This window comes from Drosophila yakuba, chromosome 3R (genome assembly GCF_016746365.2).
Source record: "Drosophila yakuba strain Tai18E2 chromosome 3R, Prin_Dyak_Tai18E2_2.1, whole genome shotgun sequence".
In the NCBI taxonomy this organism is placed as follows: Eukaryota; Metazoa; Arthropoda; class Insecta; order Diptera; family Drosophilidae; genus Drosophila; species Drosophila yakuba.
Window position 1 is genome coordinate 5,566,072 of NC_052530.2, and position 14,711 is coordinate 5,580,782.

General features: G+C 42.9%; 1 protein-coding gene across 1 annotated transcript in view; it reads left to right on the forward strand.

Annotated features, from left to right (window-relative positions):
- The window catches only part of LOC6535646, a 34,905-nt gene that overhangs the window by 10,644 nt on the left and 9,550 nt on the right, over positions 1 to 14,711 (forward strand). Inside the window, exon 2 of the mRNA XM_002096238.3 lies at positions 5,783 to 5,843. The gene's annotated coding sequence lies outside the window, so the exon portion shown is untranslated. The remainder of the gene's footprint in view (positions 1 to 5,782; positions 5,844 to 14,711) is intronic.

Here is a 14,711-nt window from a genome sequence, read left to right on the forward strand (position 1 = left end):
TCCGACGTAATAGGTAAAAAAGTAGTTGAAGAGATCTATGGCTCCATGCTTTCCTGGCTATGTTTTCCCTTAATATATAATATATAATATATAATATAAAGTTTAAAATACTTAATTGGTCGTAGTTTTAGGATTTAAGAAAAAGGATTGTATTAATTTAGATATTTCGTACAGAAAACTATGTACGTAACACTTAAAGAATCCACAAACTATGCGAAATTGACGGTAAGCTGTTCCGCTCTAAAGAACATAGTGTAGGAATGGCGGGCCCAGATGAATCTGGATAGACTTGTTTACTCGGGCTAAACGAAAGCTGTCTACTAATCGTAATGTTATCACTTATGCATGGCGAGAAGGAAATCTGCAGGATGCCGTCAATTACAATTACGTGAATTGCATAATGCCCCGCACAAGATGACACCGCTCTCCACTCACTCGAGCAGAAAAGATGCATCTACTTGTGCGAGCGGCACTTTTATTAGTCAATTGTCTCCCATTTGAGACGAACTGCACTCTAGGTGGAAAATGCTTATAAATAAAAGTGCAAGAACACTATTTGGAATAGGAAGAGGGATACCCAGCCCAAACGGAACTGATCACTTAAGGCAGCGGAACGGGGAGGGCCTAATAATAGCCACAAGGGGTACGCACAGTCGCCGCCAGCAGTATAAGTCTAATTATATATTTAAATGCAGCCCCAGCTCAATAGCCCGCAAGTTGTTGCTTAGGAAGCGCATAAGTGAGGCACGATCATCAGCCTGATACTCTGCGCTCCCCACAACCGATGACGATGGAAATGCATTTCCACCCTGGCCGTTTTCTCACTCAGCGAAAGCGCTCTGATTGGATCTCATCACTGAGAAAAATTAAAAGTGCTCACAATTTACCTATGTTACAATTCGTTCTTCACTCATTTTCAACCTTCGAGTCAAGGCTAAAATGTCCCAGTCTCAAGAAATTAGCTGCTGTATTACAACTACATTTTCTCTAAGTGCACAGCCCATATATAGGATGCACACACGTGCTGCATGATCGTGTGATTTATGACCGCACTCCCCAAAACGGTAATAACTACTGGGGATTGTCATAAAGATATGCAAAAGAAGAAAGCTAACCTTTAACCGCAGACGGGGCTATTTGGAATGCTCAAGAAATGCGGATTGTATCTTTATTTGCCCCTTTTTGTTTTTGCGACATGCCCGGCTGGTCAACGAAACTGAAATATTTCGGTACTTTTGCTTTTCGACTTTAATTGAGTAGCGGCGTATGGCGATTTCCACTGGCCACGCACAGTGCGCGTCATAGATATAGTATCCAAGATGTAGCTCGCACGCACACCAGCGCACATGTACCTGTTAATTAGGTTCTGCCTTCGGCGTGTAGTTCTATTATATTTATAATCTCATAATTATGCTCTCGGTTTCTCAGCTCGGCGCTATTCGACTTGATCTGGGATCGTCTTGGATCGAACCACATATAAGGGGTCGTTCAACCTACGATCAATCACTTGGCTGGCTTACTTCTTTTGTTTACAGTCGCGCAGCATTCTCAACTCTCCTTTCCATAAATACCTATACTCCGATATACCTGAGCATATCTCTCCATATAACATACATATTTCTTCCACACCATCTAATAGCCATTATGCTCATTACGCTTCTCGTGGCTAATTAACAGCGCACAAAAATGCGAAAAACTTTTCAATGCCTTCTTTGCAGATGTCTCTGTCCAATTTGCCAAGCTTAGAAATGCAAATTACCAAAAACAGCGAAAAAAATACACAAATTCAAATAAAACTCGGACAAAGAGCTAAGTGAGTGATGGCCAGTGAAGGGAAGTTCTTTGTTCGGATCCGGTTCGTATTCTCCAGCTAAATAAATGCGAGGTATCTGCAAAGTGTCTAATTAAATGTGCCGAATTTAATGATGATAACTTTGGCTTAGACATTGCCTGCAGTTCAATTTTGCCCGGCTCTGACTTTTGCATTTTGGCCAACCGGTCAAGGTGAAAGTTGCGCCACCTGCCCACATGCCACCAGCCACCAGACATCATGCCTAAACAGACTACCCTCCCCGTGAACTCTTGACTTGCCACCAATTTTTTTGACAAATTAATTGTGCGGCTAAGCGGCCATTAAATATGGCCAACTGAATTGCACTGGTTATTGGCCCGTCCCGACATCCATGTATATAAATGTGGCCCACTGGGAGTGAAGCAATTTGCATGCTCAGCTCTTCCACTCAACTGGAAACCCCGATGATGCTCCTCCTGCTCCTTCTGTTGCAGTTGCAATGTCAATGCTTCAGTAAATTGACTTCAACTTCATTTGCGACATTTGGACTCGCGGAGGGAGTGTGAGTGAGATGCCACATAAAGTTTTCTGCTCCATTGAAGCATTCGATTGCACTCCACTCGAAACGCCGAGTAGTAGAAAGTTGCAGTTGCACTTCAAGTTGCAGCAGTGGCAATGACGCAGTCTGGAGAAAGATGAAGATAGCAACTCATCTGCATTTGAATTGCATTGGGGCTACGACTGGTCACTTAACAGTTAGAAGAGAACGCCAACAGGTTTGGTCCCAAAAATAAGTTGGAAAACTAGAAAGAGGTGTCATAAGCGGCTGATTATGGGTTACAGCTTATGTGAAATCTTAAAAGCGGCATTCATTTGAGATAAAGTTCTTCTAAATCATTGACCGAGACTGGAACCCCTTTTCGGCTGCGCCTCTGGTAGTAGAGAAGTGAGTTTTAGAACCGGTTAAGCGCTTTCTGATGACACTTACAGTTATAGCCAAATAAAAGCCAGCCAGCATTTCGTGGCCTCGGTGACTTATGTAAAAATGTTGGTTTAGTAAAGGAAAAGAATGCAGGAATTCCACAGGGTTTAAAACGGTTAAATCATCTGAAGAGCTATTAAGAACATCTAAAACATATCTTCAGTAGCTAACCAAATCCAAAATATTATCACTATTCATGTTTGTCGGAAAAAAGAAGCAGAAGTTTAAGTCCATAATATCTTAACAACTTTATCGATCTGCGTGCAAAGTTTATTCTTTAAATATGCAAAATGTATAAAATGCTATATTCATTCAATATTCCGCTTTTACAGCAGTTTGACGGCCAAGTTTTTGTCAGCCAAAAAAGTTGCTTAAGAACTGTAGTAAATCTGAAGTATCCATGCAGATACTGACGTCTTATAAAATTCAAAGGAAATTCGGCAGAGTTTACGCAAAAGTTAGAGTTCATTAAGAAAAATATCATTCCAAAAAGCCTGGACAATCCACTCAGCATACTTTATTTTTCTTGTATTATGGAAGAAATAGAAGTTTACTTGGTCAAAGTAAAGCTTTGTAATGCAGCTGGATAGTTCATAAATAAATCTAGGCTTCATCACTAATCAGCTTTCAGCGTTAACTCGTTTCATCACCCGCCTGTTGACCTTTAATGGCATCAGCGCCACCATCTCCATCGTGGCTATTAGCAACCAGATTTGCGAGCCAGGCGTTAACCCGGCGTGGGCATACAGCCATGTCATCCGCATCTCCATCTGCCCGTTTCTTCATCACTTTATCACTTCATACCGTCACCTCCTCTTTGGCGTCATCGTCCACGGAGATGTCGCCACGCCAGTAGTTGTCCCAACGATGAATGACAATTTGCAAATGGCTCTAGGTGCATAATTTATGTAGATGCAACTGCAGCAGCACAGGAGCAACTGGAGCTGGCGCTGCACAACTGGCGGCATTTGGCTCGTTGTCTATTAGGGCGAACTTGTTGGCCAAAAAAGGGGGACTCCAACGGGGGACAGAGTGCCCCCGGCAGCGGCTGTCGCTTCGCCCATGCATATTCAAACGCCATAATGCCAACGGTATTTTAATGCTAAATGCTTACTCACTTCTTGCTGCAGAGCCGCAGAGGTTGGCTAGAAAAACCCGTTTTTCCAGTAATGACCTTCGGTGTTGTTTTATTATCACTCCCGCTTCCGCTCCAGCTGCTCCTCCGCCTCCTCCCGAACCCCGTCCAGCCCAGTCCAGTCCAGTCCAGTCCCAAGCTTCCCACTCCGCTTGGAGCTCTCGCATAACAAAAGCCCTGGTCTATGAGTTCTGTTTGTTTGCGTTCCTCGCAGGCGTCTTCAATTACCTTTTTCGGGCTAACTAACAAATTTAACGTGTCTAGATAAGTGCGGATTTGCCAATTTCACTTTAATTAACCTACGAACGGAGTTTTCCTACTAAATCCGTTTAGAATATCAATTCTGTAAGAATTGACAGCTGCTCTGGGCGAAGTTAATTAAAAGCCACTTACGAATCGAAATCGATAAGCCAGTAAAGCCACACATGCAATTTGCATTCAATACTGTGAGCAAAACAACAAGTGCTCCCATGGGTGCGGTTGAGATTAGTTTGGATATATCGCGACAGTTGATGAAATTGTTTTAAATTTTATAAAAGTAATGCCTCCTACAAATATATTGTGGCTGTGAAAAAAGTTTTAACTTAAAAAAACCGTAGGTTCATAATTTGTGAAATTGTTCAGACCGTAAGAAGAATCTTTAAATTAAAATAATATATTATTTTCTATAGAATTTGCAAAATTTTTTTTTGCAAAATTACAACACGTTAAATTGACACCGTGTATAATAATTTTACAAAGCCACTGTCTGTTCTTGTTAATAAGTTTATTATAGCTTTTTACTTGTCTCACCCCCGCTTATCATTTTAATTGTTTTTCTTCAACTGGCTAATAAATTAGCTAATAAATGAGGCCGCATATTCAGGTCTGATCTGACTCAAAAGGCGACCTTGCCGCGGTCAGTTTTTATCACACCATGCTAATTAACAATAGAATTGGCTTTTTACTGTCTGCCAGTGCCAATCCCCACGAGAATGGACGGACAAGTGCGCTGTAAAAGCCATCCACTTGGCCAAGTTAACCTTGGTGAAACAGTTCTCTTTTATCGTAATCCCCACCCCTCTTCATCGCCACCTCGGGTTAACCGGAGTGCTCAAGTGCATTTTAAGCTGGCTGCAACTTGTTCTGGCCGTTCTGGCCGAGTCAAGTCGGGCCAAGCCCAGCCAAGCCAAGTTTAACACAAACCATGGGCAAGACGAGGAGAATGACAATAAATATTTTGTAGTTTTTGCAGCTCGATTACAGCGTTCGATGGGGGGTTCAAAAAGGGGGACTCCTGATGTCGAGACTTTGCCAGCGACTAAATGCCCCCAAATGCCAACTGTTTCAGTTTGCTGGTTGGTTACAGAGCAACTCGTAAAATATGAGCTCGACGTGCATTGAATTCGGGTCATTGCAGCCGAGAAAGCGGTTTCAGAGGCGGGACTTTGGGGGCCGAGGGACAACTGGCGCCTTAGCCTTTCGTAATTCGATTACTGATTTTCAGTTACGCCAAGCGAAATTGGCCAATTTTGCATGCGCGCCCACAGGCCATTGAACTGCAGTCAGTACTTGGCAAATGATTGTCTTTCGGAACCTGGGCTCGGTGAATACATCAACAATTTATATAGTAAATGGCCTTTATAATATATTATTTTTGGCAACTTTATTCAAAATGTTGTAAGTTTGGGTTTACATTGCATTTATCAGATTAAATGTAGCTGTTGTCAAACAGAGAACAATTCCCAAGCTCTTACAAACCATTTAGGAATTATGATTATAGAATTACCACATTACTTAGTACACCTTTAACAATATAGTTATAAATCCCTAAGTTCTATTTAATCTTCTACAGCTATGAATTCAATAATAAATCCTTTTAATTTCATTGCAGATTGTAAAGCCCAACAAGATAAACTGCGGATACCGTGCGACAGGTGGAACAGTTCAAGCAGGTAAGGCAAAGGGAAAGGCAAATCGAAGTCAAATTCACACAGAATGCAAAAATGCGTAACGCTAAACGGGCACATGCAACTTGGTAACTTGGGCCTACAAAGTATACTTGGCGTGTTTTCCATAATTTACACTTTCGTTGCCAGGGCAATTGGCATGCCAATTGAAGGTGGACTCCCAGGCCACGAACAACTTGGGTAATCCGAGGCGGCTAACAATGTGTTGTCAGGTGTGCAAGAGCGGAGCAAAAGTGGGAACGGGTCCCTGGTCCCACGCTTTCCGAAGACCAGGAAGATCGAAATCCCAATGGCATACAGCAGATTGCAAATGCAACTGGCAGCCCGGCGAACAATGGAAGTTGGCCTAAACGGCAGCCAAAGTGTTCGAAGTGTTGCAAGTGTGTTGGCTGACGTGTCTTTAATTATTGGCCTGGCCGCTTATGAAGAAAGATGTGTGTTAAATGACGCAGAAATTATGCGAATGCCAAATGCCAACGAACTCTTCTTTGCCCTGGGACTCAGATTCAGAAAATCAGAAAATCGCTTTCGCTACGAAAACCCCTTGGTTTTGTTTTTGGTTTTTTTGGGGCCATCTTGAGAAACTTTCCATTGTGCTGGAAGCGAAGTTTCTTCTGAGACACACGTAAATATATATATCCTATATTCATTTAATGAAGAGAAAAATCTAATTTCATACCAAATTTATTGTACAACCCGCCCATAATGCGGTAGAAGCTGACGAAGTGGTGGAAAAATGCCACTCCATTGTTGATGGAGACGCTTTAGTTTGGTTGGCTTCGGTCGGACATCGTTCAGTCAACGGTCACAATTGAATAGATTTCCAGATTTACTTTTCCAGTTAGAAACAAAAAAGAAGAAGTTGTAATGTATAAAAAGCCCGCCGCCAGTAGAAGAAAACGAAAACGAAGAAAAAACAGCTGCCGGCTGCATCTTTCGACAACGTTTAGTCCCAGAGATTTGCTTTCGACTGATGGCAAACAATAAAACTTTCCATTTCTAATAAAATTACTCTCGAGACAGACGCAAAGCAAAGCAAGACAAATTTGTCTAGTTATCTGATGTTGCCGCACTCAGCGCTCGAATCCCCCAACATCCATCCATTTGACGGAGAATTTGTTTTCTGGAATTCGGCTTATATATATTATACTTTTTGTCTTTTTTCTGCCTGAGACTCCCACTCGGGGGAACTGGAATGAAAATCTTCGCAGCGACAAGCTCGTAAATGTTGCATGCCACACCGCACAATTCCATTCCGTTCCCCAGGTGACATGTTGCACACGTGTGTGGCAAGCTCCCATTCCACTCCCATTTCCCATCCCCCTTCTGGCCCATATTTTGCTACAGTAGTGTAGTATCTGTATGCTGCCCGCTGATTTGTGGCGCCGTTTATGTGGCGGAACTGTTTATTAATTAACGAGCGCATTTTGGCTTTATTCTGTTGGCATTTCTTGGCCTTTCAGTGGGTAGTAAACGATTAGGTGCTAAACTGTTGGCCCGGCCAAAGTTAATTGAGGCAAATGAGTCGCTGGCATGCAACGCTCTCAATCGGCTGCAGCCCTATTCCTTTCAACCTTAGGTGCTGACAAGGGATTAATTTATATGTATCACATAGTGCACAATAGTTGAGGGAAGAATATTTTTAATATTTAGAAACTCAAATTTACTAAAAGTCCTCTCGAATTGTTAGCTTCGGCATTGAGGTGATTATATAACTTTTGGTGCAAGAATACACTTTTATTTATGAGGTTTTGTCATAACTTATATAATAATATCATAATTTATTCTAAACTCTCTATTTCTGACAAAGGTTCGATTAATAATCTTGCAATTTTCCTGAGTGTAACTAAGGCGGCTTCTGTCTAAATGCTGCTGCCTGTCAAAATGATAATGGGTTTTGGGTAAAGCTGCCGCCTGGATGGCGAGTAGCGATAAGCCTGGCCAAGACCCCCTCGAATGCTTCAATTGAAATTGTCAATTGCAGTGGCCACCAATCCTCCCCCTTCTCTCTCCCCTCGCCCGCTTGTTACCCGCTTTCGGTTACCAATTTTGGTGTAGGCGAACCAGTGAAAGTTGTGACCGTGATTGGCCAACGAGAGGGGCGTGCGTTTGCAGCTGAGGGGGTAGTAATTAATGCCAATTAAATGTCAAACAACAAAGCAAAACAAATAATTTTGGCGCTGGGCGTGTCCCTGTTCAGCTGGCAAATTCAATTCAATTTTGCTGACCAAACTTTCGAAAGGCTGCACGGATTAATTAAGCCAAGTTCAAAGCCCACCAGCCCAGCCGGTTCAATTGATTTAAATTCCCATGAGTCCGCTGTCCGATGCACTTTCTACATCAAACAAAAAGAGGAAAGCGCTCTATTGGCCGGTAGTTCAATTTCTATTTATGTAGTAAGAGCCAAACAAAAACTAAGGAAGAAAAAGCTTTGTTTATGATTATTTAATGCAGTGCTTAAGCTGCAGGTTCATTGCCCAAAGACAAAATGCGGCGACTGCAGTTGCAAATGCAAATTGATTCGTGCGCTTTGCCCTGCAGTTGAACCAAGGCGACCCTCACATCCCCCCCTGAAATGAACCCTTCATCTGTCTTGGCTAATTGCTTGTCGCTGTCAACATGTTGCTGCTTGCTGCTCGTCTTCCATTGAACTTTGAACTTGGCCATTCCCGCAGTGGTTTACTGACTTTCTTTTGTTGTTTATCGTACCAGCCGGCGACAGTTGCAACTTGCAACGGCTAACGGCAACATCAGCAACGGCATCAGCAGCAGCAACAAGAGCAATTGCTGCAGCTGCCACTCATGTGGCATTTGTGTGTTTGGTAAGGCTTTTGTCTCCGTCTGCACACGAGCCATTGTTTGGCCTTGCACACTAGTGCGTATACGTAATATGTGCGGGCAAACCGAGTTTGACAATCGTTGCGTGCAATTTGTGCTCAATATCCAGATGCAGATGCCATCATACTGTTGCACACAGATATTTCTTTTGTAGTCGTTGCTGCAGAACTTCGAGCTTGAAAAAAGGCTTTTGTGTTAATGATCGAAAGAATGGCTTAAAGAGACTTAAAGTTTGATGATTTTCTGATTGTTTTTCCTTGACTAAGTTCAACAATACAACAATATAAGATAAATCATCTGTACTCATATTTTGAGTCAAAAGATTTCACTGTCAGTGGATATTATTTTGCTGAAAGGTTTCAATCAACAAAAAAGTTAAAGTATACAGAAAAATCGTCCAAAAAATATGAGTTTGGGAAAAGACGTACAGCGTCCACTGCAAATCTGCACCACTGAAGGCTGCCATTGGACCACCGATTTGGGTAAAACCAGGACAAAGTGGATCCATTTGGTCACCACTCCAAATGTAATGCAAAAGCCACTGGTAATCGGAGAGATATAAAATGGCACTTAAGCCTGGAACTCATGCCCTTGTCATCAACTGCATAGTAATAGAAGCGAGCTCCGATTTGATTGAGAAAGTGAAATCCGATGACCCAGCGGTTGACCTTCTGCGACTGTATTGCAAATTCTGAAGCAAATTCTGTAGCTGCTCCACCGGCAACTAAGTCTTTGGTTCGTTTAAGAGCGAAGCTGGTCGATAAAGATTATCCCAGTTAGCTAAGAAGTTTCAAGTAATTGAAACGGTTTCATAAATATATATTTTCTCACCTTTTACTAAATTATTAAAATATCCGCCCAGTTATGTTTACATTTTCTATTGCTTGCAAATTTGCTTTAAGCTGCATAATCAAAATCCATTAAAAGTAATATTAATTTTCCTAGTTTACTAATTTGTGCATGAAAAGGAGCAATGCTGTTGCAAGATGCACACATTTATGTGTAGCATTGTCCGGATTTTGTGTGCTTTTGCCTTATTTGCTTTTACCAAATCCAACACAGTTGTTGACCTTTGGCATACAATTACATCGGGTTGCCATTCCGCAGACCCTTCACCATCGATTTTCTGACTATTGCCTTAGACCGCTGCCAGACATCGAAAATTGTGCAAGCCAAATGGGCAAGTTGTTCTCGTCTTGCCAAGTCTTGCCAAGACTGGATTCAAGCTCAAATTGCTGAAGTTTTGCTTTTGCTTTTATTTGGTATTTCATATTCTAATTTTGCAATAAAAGTCAAACAAACAGGCATTCATGAATCCGAACCACGAACATAAGGTGGCCAAAAAAGAGTTTCTGGGCTGAGCAGGTACGGGAATTCAGGCTTTCGGGCGTTTTATTGTTTTGGTCAAGATCTCAAAACCGCAAGCCGTATAAAATGGCAGGCATCAGCCTGCGGCAAAGCCCCGAAAACATAAAAACCATGCAGCTGTGTGTTCTACAAACATGACTCACTGCTCCATTACAAGTTGTCTTGCTGTTGCAGTTCAAGTTGCAATTTGTGCCTGTCGCGGCAACAGGCACTTACAAATTGTCCAGCAAATTGGGGAATGTGGCGCCTAAAAAATATTCCCACGCAACAGGTTTTTATTATTATTTTGACATGACATGCTCTCCTTGAATGCAGCCAACTGAAAAGTTCTCTTCTAAATTTGTATTCATAAAGACTCAGTAATCGTAAAATATTTTAACGGAGAAGTATTAAAAACTAAGCAAAAGTAGGGACTGTGTCATAAAGACAGCTGTTGCTGCTGGGAAGCAACAAAAATACAATGTGGAAATCGGATCCCCGTTTTAGTTAGCGACACATTCTGTTGCAGGAGGGTGCGCTTGGGGCGTTCAAGGGGAGCAAGGGGGTTTCATTTTTTAATTAAGCCTCTGTTGCTGCAACACATGTGCGTGCTCGTAGTGAAGTTCAGTGCGTCGACTATCAGATAGCCGTTATTCGAAATGACATGCGTTCCTTGTTAACGAGTTTACGCTTGTACAGACAGACGGACCAATTCTACATTCTATCTGTGGCATACTTTTTAAAGAGTCCAGTATACTCCTTTTCTTTACCAGTAATGGGTATACAGACAAGACGGCAGCAACAGGCCAGCAGCTTTTTGAACCCCTGGCAACAGTTGCATCAATGGATGCGATTTCATTTATTAATTTGCACTGTCTTGTTTCGCTGTTGTTGCAGCTGCTGATGTTGCTGCTGCAATTTGTGTTGCTGTTGCTGGTGCTGTTGCTTCTGCTGTCATTCTTTTGCGCCACGTTGCCAGTGTGCCGTCTTCAGCTTCCTTTTCATCTTTACCCCATCTTTTTATACTTTGTCTGCGTCACGCAACAGCAAATGAAAACGAATACGACATGGGAACTTAACCTTGAAATATATGTGTTTCGTTCAGTCCCCAGCCACCGCCACCCACTTCCCCCCTTATTTCTTGCAACACCAAGAGGCAGTAAGATGTGGGCGCGCTCACAGGCATAAATTTACAGGCTTTGCTTGATTAAGGAGGCTCCCGCAGCTCTTGCTGCTCCTCCTCCGCATTTTCCTGGAATATCCTTGGCGAAAATGAACATAAAACATTTCTCCGTAATCAACTGGGCTGCTAAAAATAAACCCAAACTCGGCCTGGGGCCTTGGGCTAACGCCAAAAGGCCTTTTGGTTTAGCGGCTTAGCAAGTATGGCAACTTCAATTAACCCGACATGATATGCCGGCGGGCATTGAATGACTGGCAATATTGGCAGCTGGACGCGAAGCTGTGAGTCGGGCTCGTTATTCGGGATAATTGACAGGCGGACAAGTAACTTTTGGCCCAAACCATTTGCAGTATGTGACAAGCCATCAAGACATGAAGAAATCATGTCGCTGGCATCTTGGGCGGTCAAAATAAATATGTTCTGGCACTTAAGTTCGCGTTAAGTCCCAATCGTGCTGGGCCAAAAGGTACCTCTCTCCATCTAACAACTTTTCCCAATCCAATCTTTCCGCTTTAATGACGTGCCTTGACTTCTTCTTAAAGCAGTTAGTAGTCGTCAACTATGTTTATGCTTAAAAGGCTTCAAACAGCCAGCGGCACTACAGTAATTTCCACTCCCTCTCCTCAAACAACTTCTTCACAATTTAATTGCTGTTGCTGCTGTGCTGCTGTATTGCTGCGGTGCTGTTACTGCAGCAGTGTTGTTGCTGCCTTTTTGTTGTCATTATTGTGGTCGCACAAGTTTATTGTATTACCTGTTGACAAAATTGCTGCCTGCACCAACATCCGGCAAGTTCTCGAGAGGCACAGCAGCCCAAGCTAATGGCAACTTTGACTTGGCTTTAATTAAACAATCCCGCAGCCAAATTTCTAGTGTTTTGTTGAGCGTGTGAACAGGGAAACGAAAACATTTTTGGCGTACTCATATATCAGTTGTATTTTATTCCGACTTGGCATTGAAAACTGCACAGACAAACGGCAAGATCTGTTTCACAATGACAATTATTTTGGTAACTAACTGAATGCCAATTCAAACCAAAAAGTAAGGGTGTCCTTAAAAATATATTTGGTATGGCATACAGATAAAAGTGGAGTGATTTTCTTTGCAGTGGGAAGTACATATCTCAATCCGCATAATGTTTTCTCAGACTTTTCGCCAAAACTTTCCCACACTTGCAGCGCTCTCAATAATCAGCTGATTAAATTTGAAAGCGTAATGAGGCCCAAAGCAAGTGAGAACAATGCAATAAAACTGAAGTGCAGGGCACACGCTTGAACTTGAACTTTGAACTTTAAGGCCGTTCACGTAGAGGCGACTTAGAGATTGAGTTTTTTATCTTTGGTTTTTCGATTCCGAGCCGCAACTCAATTGGCGGTTTACCTTTAAAGGCAGTCGATCGGGCTCAGAGCAAATAGTTGACATTTGGCTGGCGGTGGATCGCCCACAACATCCGTTTCGTGGCAAGAGGCCCCACCTAGCCAAGAATTCTTTTTAGCCAAAAACTTCGCCGAGTGCCGCTGCATAACTTAGCCATTGTAAACAAGGCGGAGAGCATTCCTCCGCCGCTGCTTTGCATAATCCCGAGCGGAGCGAGTATAACACAGGTGGATATTGCCGTGCATACGGATCCATTAATACGTGCGTATACATAACGATAAATGTATAAATAAACACCAGAAGTTGGGGGGCCACAGCCACGCATAAATCTCACTTGCAAATGTGGAACACAGCTCCCTAATGCCCCAATGCCCCGCGTCCCGATTTTCCATATAGCACCTATCTCCGTTCATCTCATCTCGCGCTTCATTTCGTTTCAATTTCGTGCTTTGAAGCTTTTCGCTTTCCTGTTTGGCTTTAATGGGAATCAACACTCGGTGCGGTGGTGATTAAATTAAAAGTTCGGTTCTGGAAATTTTTTGCGCCCAGCTCTGCTGTGCTGCGGTTGCGGCTGATTCAAGCGGCTTTAACCCACTTTCCTTGTCAAAAGGAAAAGACATCAGCTAACCCAAACAAAGACTAGGATGTGCTGCTAAGAATAGCCTCCAGAACCCTCCTGCTTCTGGCCGAAAAAAACCTGTTGGCCTCGATTGGCTGCGGGCTGCGAGCTGCGGTCAAGCTAACTGTTTTGCCCGATCAGATTAAAGCAAATACAAAATGCCAGAATGCAAAATATCGAAGTGGGTTGCCGCCGGATCGGAATCGGAATCGGGAATGGGAACGGGTTTCGTTAACGCCAGTTTCGTGTGTTTCCAATTGCAGTCTATGCAGAAAAATGAAGTATGCAAAAATGCAAATTCAGATCGGACGGTGCACCGATTAGTTTGTAACGCCCACAAACAGTTTTCCCCACCGGAATCCAACAGTCCAAGTGAACCACTCATCTTAGATAGCACACTTAGCTAACGAGCTGACGTCCTGGCCAAGCATAAATTAGCCATCTTTAGTCAGGAGTTTAGCGCTGGTCTGAAAGTTATGTAGATTTATTTGTGTAACACTTTTGCACGCAGCGGCAACAGCAGCAGCAACACGCCTTAATATCTCTTTTCTGGCCGGCAATCTTATCGGGGGGAAACAGCATTCCTGCCAGGCCAAGTGCCAAACTTGAAAAATAGCTTAAAGATGTTGTCGATGCTGCTGCAGCATTCCATTTCGAGTTGCGGCTGCCACACCATCTTCATTTCGATTGGCGGCTGCTGGAACTTGTGCAAACGGCTTTTATATGGTCAAATGGGCCCCACAATTTGTTGTGAATTTTCTGCATTTCTTTTGCTGCCTTTGACAGTTTTCCAAAGGCCCGGTTGTTTCAATGTTTTTCGCTCAATAGTTGGCCAACATATATGCGATCTGCCGATCCACTTGCTTTCCATGAGAATGGGCACAGCTCTCATCGCCTTTTGCCCGTTTTTTTATGTTCGCTGAGTTAGTGTGTGGCCATAAATAAATGGCCAATCGATTCCGCAACCGAATGCAAATGAGTGAAAGAAAAAATGCAAACAATTAACATGAAAACAAAAAAATCCGTGGCAGAAATAGATATAAAAAAACGGTAACGAAAACCGCGGAGTCTAAAATTTATGGGTAACAATGCGGGCACAACCAAAAACCAAAATACGGCAGCAGCATTTAGCTGCCCCAGTTATGCAATTTGCCAAACAGCCCTTTTCCCCTCCATCCCCCCAATCATCATTTGATGCCAATTGTTTCCACGACTGCAATGCACAGAGTCGAGATTTATGCATATTAACGTCAAGTCAAAATGCTGACCCAAAAACGCAGATCTAGGGGATCTGTTGTATCCACCAATAGCAGCAGCAGCAGCCACATCTGCATCTGCAGCAGAAATCAAGCGTGGCAGCAACAGAAGTCGAGCACTTCGGCCACATTTAACAATGGGTCAACTTTCCTTGGCGCTGCTGGCGTTGATAAATGTTGCCCAAAACAAGCCAGAAACTGTGGTGTTGCTGTTGCTGTCATCTTCATTGTTG